The sequence below is a fragment of the Stylophora pistillata genome, chromosome 6 (genome assembly GCF_964205215.1).
Source record: "Stylophora pistillata chromosome 6, jaStyPist1.2, whole genome shotgun sequence".
In the NCBI taxonomy this organism is placed as follows: Eukaryota; Metazoa; Cnidaria; class Anthozoa; order Scleractinia; family Pocilloporidae; genus Stylophora; species Stylophora pistillata.
The window spans coordinates 18,212,075-18,223,357 of NC_142524.1; the positions used below are offsets into that span (position 1 = coordinate 18,212,075).

The following is an 11,283-nucleotide window of genomic DNA, read 5'->3' on the forward strand; positions in this document are numbered from 1 at the left end:
AAATATTCATATATCGAAAATGAAAAAACAGGTTCAATAAACCTTAGGCCTATAAAAATTGGAAACTTAGGTAAGAATAAAAAATATACCGATCGTAATTACAACAGAGCAGCTTACAAAATAAGTTGAAAAAAAGAGATTAAAAAAAGAAATTATGCTCATCTATGCAAGGTTGGTGTTAAGTTTGGTCGTATGAAAGGAAATTAAATTATGAGTATAAACTCAGCTACCAACTACAATAGAATGCAAACCAATTTTGCCAGAAAGATCATAAACGCTCATATTTACCAAAGATTTCACTAGAATTGGACAACAAAAGAACCGAGACAACAGTCCCAAAAATAGACACGAAAATTTCGTCGCGATGCGTTAACGATTTAAAATTCCTGTCTTCAAGTTGTGTGTTGTGATCCGTTTTATTTTACGCATATTTGACATCTGATTTACCATGTTTGAGGTTTTTACAGATTTCATTAGATTTGACTTTTTTTTGGTACGCAGTTACCATTTGAGCTACCTCACCCTTGGTTCGGCCAGTTAGAATTTTTAACAGCAGTTAAATTAAATTACTAGGACATGGTTTGATGCTACTCTGGTTTAAGGATTGAATGAATGTAACCGGGGAATTAAAATTCATAGACCTAACGTTTCGACACTGCTTAGTTTAAGTTTAAGTTTAAGTTTAGGTTTAATCCATTCGCCACGGGAGTGGCAGGGGAAAGGAACAGGACTTTCGTCCCAAATAACCCCTTTGTACCCACCATCCCACCCCGGGGAGGACATCCATCACACAGTAATCTCGTGCGTGGGAAATTAACGTCTCCTACCCCAACCCTGCAGGAGACGAGACCTCCATTTATTCGTCCCTATCCGAGAAGACTAGAATATCTAACCATTTCCAGATGTTATAGAAAGGTAGCAAATTCTTCTCAATTATTTTAAGACCTTGAGTGTTGGTCCGGCCGGGGCTCGAACCCCCGACCTCCCGCACAACAGTCCAGCGCACTATCCATTGGGCTAACTGGGTGGCGGTCCAGTGCCTTCATCAGGGGTGATCTAATCGCTGCAACAAGAGGTCCTTTTATATGCCCTTGGCTTCTGACGAGGTGTAAATAAGCGCCATCATCACCTTCGCGGGTGTCCTTCAGGAAAAAACTCGTACGCACGATAGTTTGATGAAAACCCTAACAAACTCTACATCAAAAGAAAGCTTAATACATGCAGTTTACGCTAAAAAAAATTTAAGCGATTTTTTTATTTAGGGAGTATCAGGAGCCGGTAAGGCGTGAAACGACTGAAAGTCCTTCTCTTGAATTTATCGGGTATCGGATCTCGCTGCACGAGTAAAATGGCTGTACAGTCTTATTCACAAGACATCAATCAACAAAAGTGTGTCAGGCTTTGCCTATACTCTGACATATGTCTAGACATCCGCATCTAAAGTTAGAGTAGCGTAAAAAATGCGAAATGTGTTGCGTAAATGGACTCAACGTGAAAAATATTTCAAAATTCAAAATTTCCTGACATACTTTCGTTTGTCATTATCCCTGGAATGTTTTGGAAAAATTTAACGAAAATCGGTCAAATCTTCATACCCTATAAATTCACTCAAACTGGATGTATTCCTCTCAAAATCAAATGCGAGATTTTAGCTCCTAAGGGTTTGTAAACAAGTAGCGCCACACCAAGAGATTATCTCGCCTCCTGAAACCGCGAACCAATGGGAAGGCGAGACCTCCTGTCGTCAATGACATCAAGATTTTCCCGGGAAAAGTATCACATAGCAATCACGTTTTTCAATCTCGCTCTGCTGAACGTTGAGTAATGGGCAAAATTGGCAAAGAAAAAACCCGGGCCAAAAAAGGTAAAGCTGGAGAAACTGCTGAAAAGCAAAACAGCTAATCGACAAACAGCTTAAGTAATACCCTTATCGCTGAAATGAGTTCCTTCGGGTATGATTTCCTTCGGAAATTATACATAATTTCATACGATTCGAGGCGATTGGCTAAGTCCTGTATCCAGACCGGTACTTGCTTATTGAAAGGAAACTCCCTTTGTAACATTACGTACAGCAAATAAAAATTTGATGGCGACTTCTTTCTTCGTAATTTGGATGCCAGCATGGAGAGGAGTGCCAGGACTGGTTGTTTTTTTTCCTGACAAAATGGTGTCATTTCTCTCCTCTTTGGACCTGTTTTTTTCTTTTTCTTTGTCAAGGGACTCCTCTCTAAGTTTGACTTCTGTTTTTTATCCACGAGAAAAGACTTTCCACTAGCAGAGAACTTTCACGTGTGAATTTTGTCAAGTGCACGATGTAAACAAAACATGCAAATAACATGAAATTGCCGCGAATATTCACCTAGAATATTCATTTACGAGATTATGACACCCGCCTGATTTATTAACTTTCATTTGAAACTACATTTTCCTAAACAAGTCGGACGCTTTTTGAGATTTAAAATTTTTTCTTTTTGTAAACGTTAGGTAAAATGTCCAATTTCAATCTAGTCCAATAAAAGAAAAAATGAAAATTTCGGCCTCTGAAGGTGGGAAGTAACCTTAGGGTGGAGTTGATATGCCAAGCTTCCAAACAAAGGCGCTGGCGGCAACGTTGATTAGTGATGAATTATCCCACCCAACTGTAGTCAAGCATGTGTGCTCCGGCAAAGCTAAATTTTCTTTTTTGCAAAAGAAGACCGCTTCTTGATGCTCTTTCAAACGTGTGCCAAACTGACGTTTGGTCTGTTCGATATACTCGTGATCACAGTCAACCACCTCATATGCCATAGTAAGTCCGTAGCTAAAACTTTACTCAGGAGGGCTGACTTTCTATCATCTTTACTTGATTCGAAGGCTGAGGAGAGAAAATCGATAAGCACTAGACAGGTCCCCCAACGTTGTCCAAAATTAGTAAAAATCTGATGCATAAGTCTGATAAGGATCTGTGAAATGTCTAGACCTAAAGCGACTGCAATTCGTATAACAGTTGTTTTTAGGTAGGGGAGTTGAAAAAACTCACTAGCCGTATGCAGCAGTTCGTTTATACGCTCAGTCGCTAAAATGTGAACCAAAATTAAAATATTGTGCGCAGTCTAGGAGCCTCCAAAACTATTCTTGGAATCGGTCTCCTGCTGTAACCTGAAATTTGCTCCAAAACTCAGTTTTTTTGTTTTCCTTAGAATTTGTAGCTTCGGGTATTTGATTTTACTATGGAAAAATAATTTTCCATTTATTCTCATTATTTTTACCTTTTTAAGCCATTTTAAAATTCCCGCTCTGGCTAATGGCTTGGTTACCATGGTAACGAGAATAGCATTTTCAAAATTTATCAGTTAACCCTACTAACCTTGGCGTTCTAGCAACCAAGCCAATCGGGCAGGAGCTAACGAGAGACACTTTACTTTTTCTTATTTGAATGGTTTGTCTGGGACAAAACGAATTAGAGGCAGTTTTAGTCCGGGTCTCAGTCGAATGTGACGTTCAACGTACATAGAGTAGTAAATCAAAGGAAAAGTTATCGAAAATGGCTGGAGAGAGAAGCAGATCTGTCTACTGGAAGAAAGAAAGAAATTTTTCTGGAAGACGAAAACAGGAAGATGAGTTTGAAGAACGAAATCGCCCACTCAACTCCGAGCACTTCCCTGGCTCTGTGAGCTAACTCGTGAATTGGATAAGCCAATGTAATTTGTGTGGTCAATTGAAATGGGTGTTTGATTTCCATACTAGGGTATGAATCGTTAGACTGGTAAATGAGTATTATGAGGAATATGATGTGAAACTAAATTAGGCCTCAAAGACAGAAAGTATGGCCTGATTAGGATTTAGTGCAGGACCATCACTGTTCTAGATTTTACTGTAAAGGTTTGTGGAATGAAAGTTCAAAAGGGTGCTGTTTTGTTTATCCAAAAACTATTGTTCCAATATTTAGCTCAGTATTTACTTGCGATGCAAGCATAGGGATAGGCATGTAAAAGCTTACGCGCTGGATGGAACGCACGGACATAAGGATAAGCATATATGCATATGATTATCAAAACGTTGCCTTCTTTTTTACTTCTACTGTCTAGTTAAGACTTGGTTGGCATAAGCGTAAGGATTAACATAAGCGGAAGACTTTCAGGCAATCAGCAAGCACTATACTTCTTATACCAACCATGTCCCTATTTAACATAACATCAACTGAGCGCTTGTGCTCACGTTTAAGTTGCAGCTGTGCCCATGCACCTGAGCATTAGCTTGTTATGTTTATGCCTATGCTTGTGTTACAACTGAGTAACGCTTGAAGCCTGTCTCACACTTCTGAGATAATTATTAGCACGAGGATGAAAACAAGTACAAGGATGCTCACACCACTCTAAAGTTTATGTTTTTGGAATTCTTATTGTAAGTCAGTGGATACTCAAAACAAGGAATTTTTCCTTATTTTGAGAGTCAATTCCTTGAAATGTAAGGATCAAGATTTCTGCTTTTAAGAATTTTATACTCTCTAATGAAAGTTCCTCAGTTTAAGAATACCACCATTAATTATAAGATTTACATTCCTTGTTTTAAGAATTATGACTTTGAATTCTCATTTTAAAGGTATTTCCACTATTGAATAAATATCTCAAATCCTTGCTTTTTACAAGTATTCATTCTATGTAGAAAGGTTCTTCCAACTAGATTTATGATAAATGCTTGCCAAAATTTCAGAAATATCTGTGGAAATGTGCTTGTCAAATTCCCAAGGAAATATAACTATAAATATAATTTGAAAAACTTTACATTAGTTTTTCTTTAAACACACTCAATATCTGTGATTCATGAAACAAGACCACAGTTTTGAGTGTTCCTAGTTCACCCTAAATATAAAGCACTGGGAATATCCTTGTTGCATGTAATTGACAAAAATTTTTAATTTCAAATGACAATCAAAATGGTTGTCAAAATAGATTATAAATTCATAACTTCCAGAAGAATAAGCATGGAATGTAAACTCCTACCATTTGTAATTTTTACTTACAATCATGTGATTATTATACGAAAAATTAAAGAATCTCAAACTAAATATAAACCACTAGTTGACAGAATTATAGTCATACACCAGCAAGGTGTATCCTTGTAAAGGGATTGTTGTTGTCACTGTCAACTTATTATTGTTTTAATCTTCAATATGATTCAAAAGAAAAGTTGCTTTATCAATTTCTTGAAGAACATGTTCTTGGTGTAAAGCCTCTATGACGAACATTTAGGTACAGGCAAATCTGTAACATGATTTTCCACAAAGAGAAAGAGTAATCTTCAGTATGATTCAAAGGAAAGGCTACTATACCTATTCCTTGAAGAATTTGTGTTTGTCATGAAGCCGCTATATACTGTTTATTTTAGTATTGGTAAATCTGCATGAAGACTTTTATTGAATAGTTAAAATTTCAGCATATTAAGTTAACATGTAGCTGTGCCATTTCTTGAAGAATTGGTGTTAGGTATACAGCCATGTCACTTTGCTGTACATCTGATCAAATGAAGTGAGGTCTAACTTAAGTCTTGCTTCAAAATAAAACTTGCTGCTGTGCAGGTATCTTAAGTTCAAAATAATGTAAAACATTTTAAAGAAAGCACAATTTGGGTTTATTATGTCAGATTAAAAGTTGTTGTTGAGTTTATAGTATGGCCTGGCTAACCTGTGTTACATGCACAAAATATTGATAGAAAGAACCACTTCCTGGAGTTAAGATGCTTGTCTCAAGGACGATGATGTATTATTTAACAATCTTTGAGGAGTAAGTGCTCTCTTTTGAGATCTTTACTTACTCATTTTGAAAAAAATTGGTCTTACTATGAGAAACTTCAGTCACCTTAAAGTAAGGACTCTGCTATCAGTTTTGGGCAGTATTTGTCACTCACTGTCAGTGCATATTCCTTGTTTTGAGAACTGATAATTACACTCATTTTGAGTGATATCAATCCTCATCCTGTTCCTCACTCCAGGACGCATTTTTAGAAAAAAAATCCTTAATTCAAGGTATCTGGAAACATACAAACTTAACAGTGCACTAATAACATACGCATACACAGTGCGAGTTACACCATTGAAGAAACAGCATATCGATTGATTGAACTTATGCTTGAGCTTCTTTCAATGCAGTTCCCACTTGTGAACCACTTTGCAACGTCGATACAGCTCCAAACAAGCCTAAAACAAGTCACTTTACGAGCAGTTGGTGGTGGGCGACATTTCAATAAGATCGGACTATCGGCGAGCAGCGACTCGAGTCGTTTGAACCCGCGGTTGAAATTACCAAAAGATCAGCGTTTTAAATGTAAAATTTATAATTAGATAAAGTTTCAAATCTCCTTCTCTGGGAGCTTTGGTGGCCTCACGGTAAAAAGCAAGCGGCAGATGACAATTCCAGGGTAGCGACGTAGGTGATTCCAATCCGCCGTACTCAAGTAAATTTTGCGTTTTGCGTAACTTCCTTTCTTTGTTTTCTTTTTGTCCTTTTCGGACACAATGATCATTTTCCTGGATATATACATTTAAAAATAGTAGTATTGACGCCATAAATGAAATATACGCTGCAAGAGATAAAAGTGTATTCGGAGATTGGGCAAACTTTAATTAATTCACAAATGAAAAACGTATACCTTTTTACTCTTTCAAGATTATCATTGGCTTCTTTTTCACCCCAACACTATTCTTAACAACAAAGGTCGCCATTTCGTTTGTTTATCACTCACCAAAAAGTATCAAATGCATTCAAAAGCCTAAAATAGAAAAAAGTTTACAGGAATCGACCAACCGAGCGAGCGAGCGAGCGCCATTCATCACACCATACCTACAGCTCGCTCGCATGCGCGCAATTCACGAGTTAACAATCAGCTTTCCAATAATTGGAAAAATTTTGCAACTCGGACTCTAAAGAAACTGTTGGTTCCTCCAGAGAGAAAATGAAATATGCCGATGAGCTTCTTTCAGAGAGCTCTGATACCAAGGAAAGCGAGGGTTATAGATTAACAGACGAAAAATTTATCCACGGCGGTCTCAAAGGCGCACGTGTGTGAGATAGGTGAGAAATTTTTTGAAGTCTATGTCGTTCTCTGACTTCGATTATGACTTATTTCCCATACCATATCGACCCTTGGTTCCAGTTTTTCCCTGCTGAATTTCACTGATTTATCTATTAAATCTTGGATCAGGTACAAGAAAGATGTTTAGGTTTTGAGCATATACACTGTAAACAAAAAATTATGCCGTGAAAAATCACATATATTTCTGACTTGAGGTCTTCACTCTATTTATGATAAAATTGCCTGATTTATCTTGAAATTTTTACTTGATTTGTCTTTCTAGGCAACTTAACTCTTGAGGAGGATAAAAGTGTTAGAGCAGGGCTGATGTCACAGTTTTCCCTTCAGTGCAATTCCTCTGAGGAATCCAGTCACACTACTGTGTGACCCAGTGAGGGAAATAATATATCTTATCAACCAAGCGCGAGGGCCGTACTGGGAGAATATCAGCTTTTGTAATCGTTACGGTGGCCAATTTATTATTTCAACTTTGTTGATACATCCAAATTATTTCGTTACTCCCACCGACGCAGCCCCAAACAGTTTCTTTCGAAACTATCAGCCTCCTTTCAACTTCAGTCGTATAATAAATCTCTTATTAACCAAGCTTGCTCGGGACCGTACTGGAAGAATATCGGCCCTCGGTCGGGCCGATATTCTTCCAGTACGGTCCCGAGCAAGCTTGGTTAATAAGAGATTTATTATACGACTGAAGTTGAAAGGAGGCTGATAGTTTCGAAAGAAACTGTTTGGGGCTGCGTCGGTGGGAGTAACGAAATAATTTGGATGTATCAACAAAGTTGAAATGATAAATTGGCCCCCGTAACGATTACAAAAGCTGACGTTTCGAGCGTTAGCCCTTCGTCGGAGCGAATAGAGGATTGTGGGTTGTGTGTGCTTGTAAAGGCAGAAAATGGAGCTACGTTATTGGTGGGAACATGGTAACGAGAAAAACAAGAATAAATTAGTGGAATGAAAAGCGTTCGTTGATCCCTGTGGGATTTAGACTGCCGGTTTGAAAGAATAGCTTTTGTTCAAGATTTTCACGGCTTCCTTGCTACCTAAGTGTAAGGAAAGACCGCAGATTGCCATATGTTGCTTAGAATGATTAAAATGTCTAGCGACTGGTTTCGATGTGTCCTTGTCATTCCTTTCCACGTCTCGAAGGTGTTCTCGGAATCGGTCACCTAGTCTTCTGCCTGTTTCGCCTATGTATATCTTTTTGCAATAAGTGCAAGTTATGCAATAGATTACCTTGGCGGAGGTGCACGTGAAGTGATTGGTGATCTTAATGGATCGTTTAGGTCCCGATATTTTATCAGTGTTGTGAATGAAAGGACACGTTTTGCATCGTGCACGAGCGCATTTAAAAGTGCCTGGTTAGTCATTAGTCTGAAAAGAACTTCTGACCAAAAAATTGCCTATGTTTTTGTCGCGTTTGAATGAATTGAGCGGAGGCTGCGAAAAGGTAGTGCTTGTCTCTGGATCGTTTTGAAGTAATTTAAAGTTTATAATAATGATGGATTTAACTGAGTGGTTGTGAGGGTGAAACGTGAGAGTGAATGGAATGCGGTCGGAATCTTCCTTATGCGACGTTTGTAGTTCTGAATGTCGATCAATAAGTTGGGCGCGGTGGTAACCCGCTTGAACGACAGAAACAGGGTAACCACGTTTATCGAAAAACTGGCACATTGACTCTGATTTGTGGTGGAAATCAGAGTCATCACTACATAAACGACGAAGTCTTAGAAACTGAGAAAAAGGAATGGAATTCTTAACGTGAGATGGATGCGAAGACACATATAACAAGTAATTATGCGAGTCTGTAGGTTTGTAATACACACTAGTGCATAAACCGTTACCTTCAATTGAAACTTCGATGTCTAAAAAAGGATAAAGAATTGTCAGAAATTTCCCAGGTATATTTCAGAGCCGGGTGAAAAGAATTGACTGCGGTTATGAATTGAGTGAGCTCCTCTCTGGTAGAGGAGGTGGCGCCGATACAGTCGTCGATGTAGCGACCGTAGAGTTCAGGTTTGGACCCGTTGTATTGGCTGAAAAATTGATGTTCGACAAAACCTACAAAAAGATTGGCATAGCTAGGTCCCATTTTGGTGCCCATGGCTACACCACTGGTTTGTTTGAAGAAGTTGTTTCCGAATGAAAAGCAATTGAGTGTGAGCACTAGTTCGGCTAAGCGTAGTAGATTTAGGTTCCTTATCAGTACGTTGATCAAAAAAATGTTTAAGGGCCAGAAGGCCTTCGCCATTAGGAATGACAGTGTAAAGAGACGTAATATCCATGGTGAAAAGAAGTTTGTTTTGGCCAAGGAAATTAAAGTCTCCAAAAATTTGAAGAGCGTATTGGCTGTCTTTAATATATGATGGTAAAGTTTTGACGATGGGAGCCATAATTTTGTATAGATAGCTGGAGATAAGTTCGGTAGGGCAACTGCAAGCCGAGACAATGGGCCGACCCGGGTTATTAGGTTTGTGAATTTTAGGTAAAAGGTAAATACGAGAAGTTCTAGGAGTGGTTATGATGAGATTTTTTGCTGTGGCCGGCAATTCTTGTTTAGTTATGAGTTGGTTGATCGTATTCTTGACGGAGTTTTGATTGCTGGCAGTGAGGTCTTTGTCGACCTTTTGATAAAAAGATGTGTCAGAAAGTTGCCGCTAAGCTTCTTTTTGGTAGAGGTCGGTGCGCCAAACAACGACTGAGCCGCCCTTATCGGCCGTTCTGATAACTATGTCTTTGCGTTTTCTAAGACTGACTTTTTAGAGCCGACCACTCTTCAGAAGAGAGATTAGAAAATTTGGTAATACGTTTGAAATTGAGTTTTTTGATATCGTGGCGGCATTTTTTGATAAAAAAGTCTAATAATGCGAATTGGCGCTCTGGGGGAGTCCATTTAGACTTTCGAGTCTGTAGTGTTTCGAAAGTGTCTTTGTTTGAGGTGTCAGAATCTTTGTTCGAGGTGTTAGTGTCTTTGTTCGAGGTGTTCGGGACCATTCGGGACAGTGCCCGGTCCAATACTGAGAGAATATTGACCGGCAATAGAGCATTTTGATTGGTTGATTTTAGTTATTGGCCCTCTGACTGCCCGAGTCGTGTAATAATATGACATTAACGACCGAGTTGTCTTCCATGCTATAGCATGCTATAGCATGGAAGACATGCAAAAGACAGCAAACGATTGATGAAGTCTGATTTACAGGCTACGTAGAAGGAAAAGAGAGAGCATCAAGGGGAGCAACTTCTGAGGACTCGTCAGTTGGAAGCCCTTCAAGAAGCAGAAGGAGTAACATGAACCAGGAGGCATTTAAATTACTTTTAGACACTCCTGCAGACAAAATATGGACACTTGGGCCACTAGAATGGTTGCATAATTTAAAAAACTAAGCGTGATTGCTATTTGTAAGTTTAAAGGCTATTTTCTCATTACGTAATAATTTTGTCTTCAAGAAAAGATATCTTGAAAACAATTTATCCGAATGATCTGAAATTTTCAGCATTTGTTCCTCTTGATAAGTTTTGTGTTATAAGCAGAGCAATTTTCCACATGATTTATGTACTCAAAGTTATGAAGTGAAACACTACTTCGATTTCCTATGTCAAATTTAATCGATCACCATTTGAAATGTTTTCAACATATCAGAAATCCATCTACTTATAACAATAAGCAACATGTATTCTTTGAATTGACACTAAAAAAATTTTTTTTTATTAATTCCAGAAGGAGTTATCTTTTCTTAAGTAACCCTTGGTAGAACCCAGCAGGTGGCACAATAAAACGAGTGGTATCCTATTACAATTGACATGTGGAGTGTGAAATATTTTTTTTCATGATCTTCAAGTCATAAGCTTTCCAGGGATATATAGTTTGCCTAAGTTTTCAATTAAATCCTAGCCATGATAAAATGGTTGAAAATGGGCATTTTTTCAGGTTTACACCCGCCTTCCCTGCTACTCCCACCCCTCTTCTTTCCATGCTCCGCCCAGATTAGTATTATTAAGTGACAATGTAGTTTGAGGAAATTACATTTTATTTTGATTACCTTGTGCAAAGCCACGGTTATACGCAATCACTGGGCCTCAGGCTTTCCCTATAAGAGGGTCGATTTGATTGAATAAATTTACTTGCACTGTGAACTTTCGGCCCTCTTGACACTGTTCACAAAATAAATGTAAAGATAAAAGGTCCAGCTAAATTGAGGATTGTTTAGGACGCAG

The 11,283-nt window shown here is 38.3% G+C and overlaps 1 pseudogene; it reads right to left on the reverse strand.

Moving 5' to 3' along the window:
• The window catches only part of LOC148728612 (zinc finger MYM-type protein 1-like), a 7,392-nt pseudogene extending 4,605 nt beyond the window's left edge, over positions 1 to 2,787 (reverse strand).
• Positions 2,788 to 11,283: the final 8,496 nt, after the last annotated feature.